The 12,898-nt window shown below is 31.4% G+C and overlaps 1 protein-coding gene across 2 annotated transcripts in view; it reads right to left on the bottom strand.

Annotated features, from left to right (window-relative positions):
• Positions 1–12,159, bottom strand: part of LOC144838848 (mitogen-activated protein kinase kinase kinase 2-like) — a 40,644-nt gene extending 28,485 nt beyond the window's left edge. The window contains exon 1 of one of the 2 annotated variants that reach the window (XM_078694364.1): positions 11,837–12,159. The gene's annotated coding sequence lies outside the window, so the exon portion shown is untranslated. Of the gene's footprint in view, positions 1–11,528; positions 11,662–11,836 lie in introns of those variants that run through there. The other variant, XM_078694373.1, reaches the window with a different exon arrangement.
• Positions 12,160–12,898: the final 739 nt, after the last annotated feature.

Below are 12,898 nucleotides of genomic sequence, written 5' to 3'. Positions count from 1 at the left end.
ACTTCTGTAAAAAAAAGTACAACTCATATTAATATTTGCATAGTGGCTATGAGCGCTCACTGGCTAAACCCAGGGGCCCCAGAGCTCAAGTGGCCCCCAGAGCATGAGCAGTACAATGCAACTACCCAGCGTTAGTGGGCCCCTTAGGAGTGCTAAACCAAGGGAATTTATCCTGTGCGTTACACCACTGCTCACACAGACGTACTGTAGCATGAATATAGAAAATGATCTACTAGATTTTTTAGTCACAAACCAACAGCCATGTGAACTACTGTAACTGTCACAACTGCCCTATTACTCCACCCAACCCAGTATCAAATGCTATAGGCAATGATGTAATGTCTACTGACGACATAGCAGGCCTGGAATCTCCATCTATATATTTTGATTGCTTTACAATGAATCACATTCATTCCCAATGGGTAAACTCAACAGGTGTTTACAACAGGCACAGATCTTTTCATTTTTTTCTTACACAAATATAAATTATATGGTTTGTAAAAAATAAATTTATAATGTATGTTTTATTTAATTAACACTTCCAGATTGTCAATCAAGCAGTCAATTTCGACCAATCGGATCCTTCGTATTGTAGCCAATGAAAAGGACAGATTACTTGTATAGTTGATAATTTGTAAATAAAAATGAACTCCAAAGATGATTTACACAGGGGCTGTTTAATACATCATAGACCTACACCCTTTTATGCGAATACCTTACATCATTGTATTGTTGTATTGGTATTTATGGGGATCTTTTAATTTTGAAAAGAGAGATAAAAAGGAATGGTAAAAATGTAAAATAATAATTACCAATTCAGATAAGATCTTCTAACCCAGTTTCCGTGTTCAAACATGGACCTATATTTAAAGCCAATAGACCTACGTTTTTTTCGACCTAATTTAAAGTAACACAATTTCTAGGTCCAGGGTTCAAAGGTTAAAATGGCTCCAGCTATTTATACTACCATTATACAGTATACTAATCTCATTATGCACAAGATAATCTTTCATTCATTTAAAATTCAAATTAAACTTTCCAATCAAATAACTTGGTGACCTTTATAAGGTCAAACATTACATCATGCCAGTTGCAACCTCATCCATTATTCATATTTATAGTTTAATATTCATATCAATGTATCATTATAGATATGATTCTAAAATTATAAAAATAAAAATTTATTTTTATCTTATTATATATATTAATTTCGACAAACACAGTTATATAGACATAATGATACAAAAAAAGATTGCGCCAAGGAGTGGCAAAAGAGGCAAATAGCTTCCGTCGCCAATTAGGCGTGCCACTCCAACAAAAAAAAAGCTAAAACATACAGTAATCAATATAAATAAATAATAAAATGATATGGTTCTAAAATGATTTTATTTAATTATACTATACTATTTCTCTGGATGACCCATTTTGATATTTAATGGTTTGTTTTGAATTTGCATTATTTTTACTAATAACAATTTGTTTTTTTGTTTGTGTAAATTGTATTTGTTTTTTATTGTACCACCCTTTCTTGGAGTGTACCATGGCAATAAAGTATAATATCCAAATAATATTTACTAACTGTCTGAAAAGAGAGTCAATACTATGGTATTAAAATGTTTACTTTTTCTTGTACAAACAGGAAATATCCACCACACCTTGAAAATAGAAATCATCAGGTTCAAAGAATTACTGTTGATTGCTATCAACAAACCACAAATACAACGTCTAGAATAATATAAATTGTATAGAGTTAGAAAGAATTTGGGACCATTGAGACGAATAAGAATTAAGCTTTGGGACAGTGGATTATAAACTATTGTATAAAAGGAACATTCTAGATTTGGCCTATTGTTAATTTAGTTGAGTTATTGAATAGTTGCATAATTGACGTCATCAAAGGAGTAACTAGAATCAGAAATATTTTTGGCATAAAACATAAATATATGGAGAGTAGTGGTAATTTCCCTCAAGTATCAAGTTAAATAATAGTAATGCCTTACAGTATGTCACCTCAGTTGTGAGTTCATCCCGCCGCCCGATGGGTTGTAAGAATTTTTTAAGATACAACTGGAAAAAATAACAGGAAACTATAGTACAATGCATTCATTTTAAATAATAAATTATTTTTTTTATACTGTATACCTGAAGTTTAAGTTTTTCATATGAAAGCTGTACCATGGACATGTGAATAGTCACTAAATTATACTACGAACAATAGTCGATTAATAGCAGCAGAGCACCCATATTATATAATGGTGCTGTCTGTGAATTACGCCCTCTAGTGGGAACACCATTCTCTATGAAAAAAAAGTTTGTTTTGGTTTTTATTTAGTTGTCATTTATGCCGTCCACAAATCACGCCCTCTAGTAGTGTCTGTTTTGGTATTTTATTTAGTTCCATTTTACGGTCCAAGTTTGAAACTATTTCTAAAGAAATAATTGTACTAGATTAAAATAGTTTCCGGATCACACCGTGAATAAATGGGTAAAACTTAATCTATTTTGGTCAACAATAAACCTTGATTGTAAAAAAATAAATTTTAAACAAAATCAAAAAGACAACAAAAACTGTTGACATAGCTTATAGTATTTTTTAACATTTTATTTCAAATTGTAATTCATATTCATAAAAGCCAAGGACTGGCAAAAATAACTTTACAATATCTTAGCATTGTGTCAACAAAAGGCTACGAGGGATTGCCATTAGAATTATGAATTGTTATGAATATTGTTTGATTTTTGTGGTTTCTAAGGTAAAGTTAATAGAGCATGTAAAATAGTTTTCTGACAAAGGAAATGACAACTTATCAACTGTCAACAGATTATTGGTTAAAAAAAAAATTGTCAGAAATTTATTTAAAAGTAACTCTCTAATTTACATAATGAGTGGCAATTTGGTTAATTACTAGAAGTTGATTGACGGGCACCATCTTGTAGGTGAATTTTCGATGACCTCTCTCTGACCTGATTATGACATACCGAAAATTTCCCAGAATTATTGAATGCTACACTTGGCCATCGTAATAAAATTTGTCTAAAGATCATATTTTTCTAATCAATTTTCCATTCTGTCTTTAGCAGAATGGCTAAAGGATAATTAATAGGTGAATAACTCGAATAGTAATGTATTGGTTATGTTAGTTCGGGAAGGGATAAAACAAATTTGTTGATTATTATATATATATACAAAATATCTATTTGGAAAGCAGTTTGGAAGCTGTACTGTAGTCTATACATCTTGAACGGGGCTAAGAGTGACAAAGTAAAAAAAAAGATGGTATCAACTAATTATCACGTCATGATTACCACGCAGACATCTGAAATATGCAAATTCGAAACTAATGATGCACATAACAAGCTGCAAGGCTAAACAGTACCGATTCCAAAATTAAATTTCCTGAGCAGTGAAGGCTAGCTCCTGCATCGTGTAACAAGAAAATCCTTTTCGGGGCCTAATTACCCCCATGTCACTTTCAGTTACCGGAGAGGGTAAAACAGGGCTTTGAAAGGGGTACAAGAAAAGCGAAAATGTGATCCTGGTGTAGATTTTGGAGAAAGTGCAAGCAAATAATTGCAGTGTTTTAAAGAGATAATTAAGTGGTTACTTCCAGGCACCTGGACTTGCTACTATCAGTACACTGATGAGATGCTGTCGTATTAATAACTTGACTGATATATCCCTTCCAATTTCCTATTTAAATTTAAAGTAAGAGATTTTGATTTATCGTTTCCATTGGACAAATTTTGAAATGAAATGAAAAATATTAATTTTAATGTTTCACTTAATTTAACATTTGAGCCTTCTATCTAAAAAAATAACACAAACAAGGTTTTAATATAGTAGTACATTCATCTAAAATAAAAAATTAGTCAAATAGAAATAGTTTCAATAGTTTTCATACAAAATATTAAATATAATATTATTATCTAAAGCTCTATCTACACTATCAAATTAGTTTAACACAAAAAAGTATGTGTCCAAATATGGTAGTGATATGCCCAAATATGGTAGTGATATGCCCAAATATGGTAGTGATATGACATCATCATGTCCATATATGGGCATTTTTTTGTCACATAAAGTGTAGACAGAGCTTCATACTAGTAGTACTGTACTTGTATGTTGTCGTCATTGAAACAGCAAAGGAAGCTATCAATTTAGCCTGTGGGACTTTTGTGTATCAATTATTTTGAATAAATTATTGAATTTTATGTCAAGAACAATCATGAAAGTTGAAACCTAAGTGCTATCACCGTAAAACTTGCTTTTATGTCTCAAAATGAAAATAACATATTTTAAATTAATTATAATGAATACTACAGAGGAAAGTAATTAGTGCAAGGTTAATTATATAATCAAATGTGCTTTCTTTACATTATAATTTGTTATTATTTTATAATTTAATATGCAACATTATTCATGTGAAAATTCTTAATACAGTAAACATTAATGTACTGTACAACTATTGTACTGCAACAACAAAAACAAAAATATACAAAAAAAGATATTGTTTAAAAAACAAGAAATAACTTCTATTAAACACCTCTATATTTTGAATTTATCAATTTAATAATTTTTAAATAATTTATACTTATTTGTAATGTCTGAAGCAAAATAGAAAACCATTGATTAATTAAATATTAAATTTAAAAAATTATTTTGCCAACTTTAAGTACTTGCTTTCCCACATGGGAAAATATAATCTTTCTCTAATAGCAATGACTAAATTACACAAACCAATTGGAATAGACAGACAAATGTACTCAAACACGACTGTCTTGGCTTCAATCAAAGAACTTTCAAAATAACTCATCACGCATGACAACACTTAAGATGGCAGGTTGATTGCCTAGCAACAAGCACAAGGAACGATTGTAACAAAAGGAATGAATGATGTGGCATAATAAAATTGGAAATTATAAGATGGAAGGAATGGGATTAACGCATACTTAATGAGCTACAGAGTAAAAATTACTTCTTATATTGATTACAACCTCTTGAAATTCAAGTGCAAAAAAGGAGGAACGATTTCTAAATTAGAAACGAAACAATTCTTTTATTATTTTCAACCTACACACTGTAGAGTACTGTTCGTTATACAGTAAATTATATACTGTATGTTTAAAATATTAGAATTTACATTACTGTACAATTATATTTTATATAAATATGTGTAATGTACTTTTAGAAAACAGAGTGTATATATGCGCATTCACTTAATTGTTCAACTGTGTGAAACTATAGAGGCCTACAGTACTACAATATATATATAACAATTAATAATTTATTAGTATATTACTATACTGTATCTCAAAGTAAATTTTGTTAAATGTCTGCATTTAAAGGGGGGTTCCGGGTTTAAAATGAATAGCAAAAAATGTAAAATATATTTGTTTGTCTCTTGAACGGTAAAAGTTTCAATTTATATAAGCGCCCAGTGAAGCAGAACGAAGGCTGTGAAATGAGGCCAGATTACAAGTGCAGCTACGGCAAAATCACACTGTGGTTACAGAATAGGAAATTCGTGAAATGGTCAATCTTCCGACGACTCGTTATCATTAACCATATGAATTACTTTTGTAAAATTATACTTATCTGATGTAATTTTAGTCGGTCTTCCCATTTATAAAGTCAATTTTTTATGAAAATCCATCAAAACAGTGAAAAATTAGATATGTTTGCACTTTACGTTTGCCGATTTTCGCACTGACTTAGGGAAAGCTTTCAAAATCAATGAAGCGTAACGTATACATTCCTGAGCGAGGAGAGGAGACGACGATACACGTGCTCACTCTCTGCCCATGCCTGGCATCGTCACGTGATAAGCAGATACAATATACAATACCAAACTGGTCGGATCGAGTATACCCCGTCTATAATCACAACATGAACGATGTACAGTATTTGATTGAAGGTCGACTCGACCTACCGGAATGGTATAGATAATATAGCTCGAATGAGAGAGTTGGAATATTTGTAAACATAAGTATTGCTAATTTTAAAAAGTGTAGCCTATAGTAAAAGGCCTGGTAGTATCAATTCGCATAGGGTCTACTACACTAGCTAGCTCAATTTGTAACTGGGCCGGATCGTCTAGGTCTCCTTCCTACTACCTGGTCTACTTGCTTGATGCAGTATCCGCTTTTTTGGAGAGTAAACTAGGCCTATTTTAGGCCTACTTATTAGACGATCGGGACACCATACGTGCGGAAGGCGATCGGACCTCGTTTTGCCTCAATATTTACAGCCGATTTTGTAGAACGTTTTAGGCTTAGATTGTTTAGGAGTTTGTTAATAGGATGGGTGTGGAATCCACTGAGTTTTGTTATTTATGGGCCAATCGTTTAGTAGTAGTAGGCTAGCTAGGCCCATGATGGCCCCAATGTTTTAACGTAGCCATCGTGGCATGGAATCCCTAGTCAGAAATGGCTCTCACCCATGAATAAAATGATTTAGGCTAGGCCTAGCCTAGTACGTGAAGCCGATATACGATCTGTACTATTCGAGGTATAAAAATAGTATAATTTATGACTCAGTAAATCTGTACTACTAGTAAATGTTGTATTTCATTAAATGTCAAATAAATATATGCTACTACTGTTATTATTACACTTTAGGCCTAGCTTAGAAAATCTACAAAAAATGTATTTCACAATGATCGGGTGGTCGTCGTTTGGAGAGAGCTAGAGATGCAAGTTGACAAACACAACGTACAAGCTTGACGTCGCGAGTTTGGAATCCACTGATGACGTGATTTTGTGAATATCTCATGAATATTAATGAGCGTCCCTAAGCTGCTGAAAAACAGACTTTCCATGAATTTACCCTAAAATGTATATAAAATTTAATTTTTTAAATTTCTCGTTATTACTTCTTCATTCTGACATGTCTATATTGTTATAATATTTTTTATTTAATAAATAAACGATATTTAAAAGCAATTTTAAACCCAGAATCCCCCTTTAAGTAAATATAATAATAAAATTTATGTTACAAGAAATCTTTTACAAATATCCATGTACAGTACTGTATTATATAACAATTATAATTCAACCTTATTATTTATTATTTTCACTTTAAAGCTCTTCGTATATTTATGTAAAATTATAAATCAATACATTTTTCAGCATTTTCGTCCATGTACATGATCATTTATATCATTCACTGTATACTATTATTGTATTATTATTCTGCCTATGAGAGACTGACAGACTGTACTTTACTGAACATGAGAAGGTAAAGTATAATACTGTAAGTAGACAATTGGTATTATATTGTGTCCTTTAGTCCTTGGTTATGGAATGGTTGTTATTTGTGTAAAGTTGGTAGTCATTGTATTTCAGCTATACAGTTTAATTGCATGCCTGGGAAACTGTCAAGAATTAACAAATAACCTGTACTCTTTTATTATAGTCTATTCACCATGTTTTTTGAAAGTCATTTTTGTAATAATGATGGCGCAATGCCTACTGTAGGCAGAAAAGAATTATATAAAGCTTAAAGACATATACTGTATCATACTCTAGCCAGAATTCCAAATCGATGTACTTGAAGTGCCAGTGAGAGCAATTTGGCATTCACCCTTTTCCTAGAACCAAAACTTTCAGTAAGTTTTATCTACTGAGCACCAACCTATCTGAATATGCTACCCTCCAAACTAAGAAATGCGGTGTCAATAAATAATTTATAAGTACAGTATTTGACGCCGAAAGCAAAATCACTATGTTTTGTATAGTGTATTGTATATTTTTCTATAGTTGTATTTATATATTATTGTTTTATATAGTCCTTTGTTTTTTTTCATATGTTTGTTTTATATGTTTATACTGTATGAAGGCCCCTTGATCATCAGCATATGCTGTTTAGGGTTATCCGCTTTAGGGTTAATAAATAAAATAAATAAATAAATCATTCGTGTACTGTATCCCTGTTGTTTTACATACCATGTTGATCAAGGTGGTTTACTCTCATGTAAGATACAAAAGCATAACTACGTAGGTCTGAACAGGCCCTAAGTAAATTTCATCAGTGTAATCTAGTAAATGAAATCATAGTAAACAAAAGGTTGACCTGTACATAGATCTGTATCCATATTGTACCGTATACAGATGTTTAGATTCCCATCAAAACTCCAAACACTACCTGGTACAATTGACTGGCAGCCACAATACAGTGTTATTTACAAAGCCTGTTCCATACATAATTCATTTAATCTGTCGTTCGATAGTACAGATTTAATATTCTACATTTTCGTTGACATCGAAAGTAATTTCTCAAAAGTACACTTTGCTATAAATTAATATTTTTGCACATGACCCTAACCCATGTACGCGATAACCAGAGATGATGTTTGTATGTTACGGATACAGATAGTTTCTGCAGCTTAAAAAAAAATGATAATGTTGTCACAACTTTTGATAAAGAAATGTGCGTCACCAAAAGATTTAGAAAATAACTTTAAACATGATATAAAATAAAGCATTTTTTATAGTCTACAGTAGGACTTTAGTGTTTTTTTACGACGGTGCTTATTTGAATATTAAGCTACTGAATGTATGTTTTTTGTATGTGGCGCTATTTAATAGGTTTTTAGTTGAATGTGGCGCTATTCAATCATGATGCATCGCTAAATTTGGCACCATTCATAGATGGGGTTGTTCTTCAATGTAGACTGTTCAACTACATTACAATGTCAAAGTTCAAGGTACTGTATAGGAAATTTGAAGCAAAAAAATAAAACATTTCACTTTTTTTTAAAAAGAATGATTTAAAACAAATTTAAAAGCCGTCATCAAATAAATTACACAAAACGTGTGTGTAAAGAAATATATTCCCAAATGATTTATTTATATGATGGATTCATACTGTGTATAGTCCTCCGACAAACAACTAAAATAATTTATTATGACTCCTTAATTTTGTTTCTCGATTATTAAATTAAACCTCGTTTGAAGTAAACAACAATGCATTTAAAACACTACAGGTGTACAATAAATCTTGGAATGAATTCTCGTTTAAAATGCCATGCGTTTTATAGCCATAGGAAATTTTGGCAGGTGCCAGTATAATTCATATAGGTAGTACTTGACAGTGTTGGAAATTACTATTTAAATATACAATCATTGGAATAGCAAATTATTATAAATATCTACAGTATACAGTATAATATATATATTCTACAGTATTAGGTTTGTTGTGTACAGTATACAAAACAAATCAAATTGTGATCTAATGTTTTAATTTGATTGGCTGTTTGTCTGTTCGTCTAATCGCCTTAAAACCTGACATATTTTGGGTTTGGTTATTAAAAATATATTTTTGAAGAGTACAATAGTATAGCTAGTTTTTCCGCTTTGGGATGAGTTGAATGTAAAGTAACAGACCTACACACATTGTTGTATTCATCAATTCAATTCAATTCATCTTTTATTGGTCTATATTAATATCGGTATGCCGATATAGCAAAATTTACTTTTACTATTTAACAAAATTGTAGTTTGTAATCACTTACTACTGTAATTGGAAATACAGTAGTTGCATATTTTAAAAACAAAATAAATACAATAATAAAATAAATAGTAGATTTTAACAGTCACAATACCAGTGTGCCACACACCAGCGATTAGCATCCTGCATGAGAAGTGCTTCATATAGGACTACATTACTCAGTGTAGCCCTACGATTTTTGATTTTCTATGGTACTTGGTACATTTACTATATTTTGGTGAGACTGCTCAAGTACAGTACAACCTCGCCATAGTTGTACAGGGCAGTCTACAGTACAATTGTACATGCAACATTTTAAATTTGTTAACTGTTAAATTGTAAATTCATCTTTGTTGGCAAATGCACAGTATTCACACATTAAATCCAATGAATATCTGTCTATTACTCTAAATCTTGTTAAACACAAACATAATTTATTACCATTCAAAATTCACGACTTAACCTTAAAGGCAGAACTGTTTGCCGTTTATTGAATTTTATCGCTTAAGCCTAAAGGTAGAATAAAGAATAAGGCTGATGAATTTTAATAGCAACAACATTACACACATCAAAACTGAAACTGAATTGTGGCAGGATTATACGATTATAACCGAGATTCAAGTAAACGATAAGAACGTGATGAGATAATTCCTTATTGTAATCAGGCTACGTACTTACTGTACTAACTACAGTATGTGACTACAGTACATTGTTACTGTACTATGAATTTGAAATATGATATTCCTTACAATTTCTAATCCGGAACATAAATTTGAAAAACATGACATGATAAATACCACAGAAAAATTAAAGCAATATCTGATGCCTGTAAAACCAATGGAAAATACCAACACATGTTTATTTTTTTTTTATGTCAATGTGTAAATACAGATATGTACATACAGTAAAATATTATGAGTAGGAGGACACTAAAAATTCCTGAACAATCAATAAAATGTTAGAAATGCATTCACGCCTTGGTTCACAGGTACAAAAGGCACTTTGGTTGAATTGACACATAGCTCTGAAATTTGCCATATTTTTAAATTATATTATAAAACACAAGTTATATTTTTTTTTAATAGTTCTTTCTCATATCTTGGATTCACAGTTGGGAGAAGGCGCTGCTTCTTTCAGTACTGTATACAGTAGTAATGTAGTAGGTGTCGCCAGCCTTTCAATGGGATGGGGAAAATACCACCCTCCAAACACTTTAAATTTCCTGTTAATATCTTGAACCATGTGCTTTTCTCTAACTTGACATGTAGAGTCTATGCGGAATTCAGTGGACCAAACAACAGGCCTACCTTTTTTTGTTCTTTGTATGCATTCTGAAAAATGTACTTATACTGTATTAGTTTGTCCGCACAATATTTTCAATTCTATTCCTACTGCACAGTAAGCAATTGGTGATTTTTAATAATGCATCCATTTCTACTTGATTTATTAATTATAAACCAATCTCTAATATAAACATACTTTTAATAATAAACTTAATTGTTTACAGAGTGTGTGGATTGAACTCTTAAACCAGGCAATCCTGTTAAGGTATGAAACATATTATCTATCAGGCAGTTATATTCTATAGTATTAGTGCATTGAAACACACGACATAATAATAATAGTACTAAAATCTTTATTTTAAAATGGAGGCTCGTTCACAACAAAATGTGTTCTTCACGAGGCCGTAGGAAAGAAATACAACTACAGTATCACAATTATCAAACTGATGAACAAACAAGAAAATTATACTTTGAAAGGAGAAAAGGTATATAAAGGTAATTAATGGATTAATAGATTTAAAGAATTAGTAGATAAAATTAAAACAGAAATGGTAACAATAATATAAAACATCTTTTAAGGTTACTATTTTTAAGATCACCAATCACCAATTATAGGTCTACCCTAAAACTAGAATGCATAGAACAAATTATTTGAATGACGTAAATTTTCCTTCTATTGATTTTATTTTGATAATTATTTGCTAAAATTGTTTTTATAAAATTAAAAATGTCTCTTTTAAATATGTTAAGTTGTAAACATTGCTGTCTCATTACACCACAGCTCTCTTGCTTGTGAAGCCTTAAATTCCATTAAGTCCACACTTGCCTACCACTTAAATATCAGATGACATGCCCCAATGTGTGTTCCAATACAGCAACAAGTCTAGGCCTATTGTTACCTATCAATCTTCACTCGGTCGTTTCGACCTGAATGACTGTCACATTTTTACACTCTAGAATGAGCTTAAATGACGACATTGGAGCTATTCTTATATATGGTATTACTTAACACTTACCTAAATACTAGGCCTAAAAGCTAGGCCTATAATATCAGTGGTGTGCTTACCATTTTTATATGATATCATGTATCTTTAGTTTCCGAACATTCAACCCAGCAACAAGTTGTCAACCATTCATACCTGCTTGAGTGACAGGATTCACCTTGGGCCTTGCAGTGAAATGGTGGTAGAGGAGGCTGGCTAAACCCGCCACTGGCTCAACGATGCGGAACTCAAAATGTTTTAAAACCTATAATGATAATTGCAATACTATATCCCTCAAAATTAAGTACCAGTTAACATATTATGTTTATATCCTATACAAGCAAATAATCTGTCCCAAAATTGGAACATATCCAAAGTCGTACTCAGCATTGAAGTCCGCACTTGCCTACCACTTGAATATCAGATGACATGCCCCAATGTGCAATTTGTGCATTACGTTTCCAGAGCTGCGAATCTCCCAACCCGAAAGCAAATTATGATGACGACATCATGGAGTAAGCGAATAATGATGATGTCATCATCGTGAACTCGGCGGTCACGACTACCAACAATACGAGACCCGGAATTAACAATTAAAAATACAAACTATACCACTGTATGATTTGCATACGTGACTTTAAAACATTAAATAAAAAAGACCAATTAAACCTTATCGTCATTAAAACAATTATCAGGCCGGCATAGGTGCACAATAGGCCTATTTTATTTTTTATAGGCCTTACCGTATTTTGCAAGTATATTTTGTATAAAGTCTATTATATTGTATTTATAAGGCGTTTTGTTAAAACCGCCTGAAATAAAATATATAAAAGAATATTAAACATATATAAATATAACTTTTTTTTTAAAAATTATTAAAATAGCGGAAATTGAAACTTTATGGTAGTAAAGGTTTAATATAGACATAGTATAGACAAGTATTAAAAATAACAAATTTCATTCAGAAACGGCGAAAAAAAAGTTGTCTGGGATTTGAATTTACAGTTAGGTAGTGTTATGTCACAACATGGGAATGATAGTCCATGTCGATATTTTACACACTTGGCGACCCGGATGTAATTTTGATGGAAAATTGATTGATTCTTTAAATTCTTTTTACTAATTAAAAAACAAACAGATATACA

This window comes from Antedon bifida, chromosome 1, assembly GCF_963402885.1.
Source record: "Antedon bifida chromosome 1, ecAntBifi1.1, whole genome shotgun sequence".
Lineage (NCBI taxonomy): Eukaryota > Metazoa > Echinodermata > Crinoidea > Comatulida > Antedonidae > Antedon > Antedon bifida.
The sequence above is the reverse complement of the archived record's forward strand: the minus strand, read 5'-3'. Positions and strand labels throughout refer to the sequence as shown.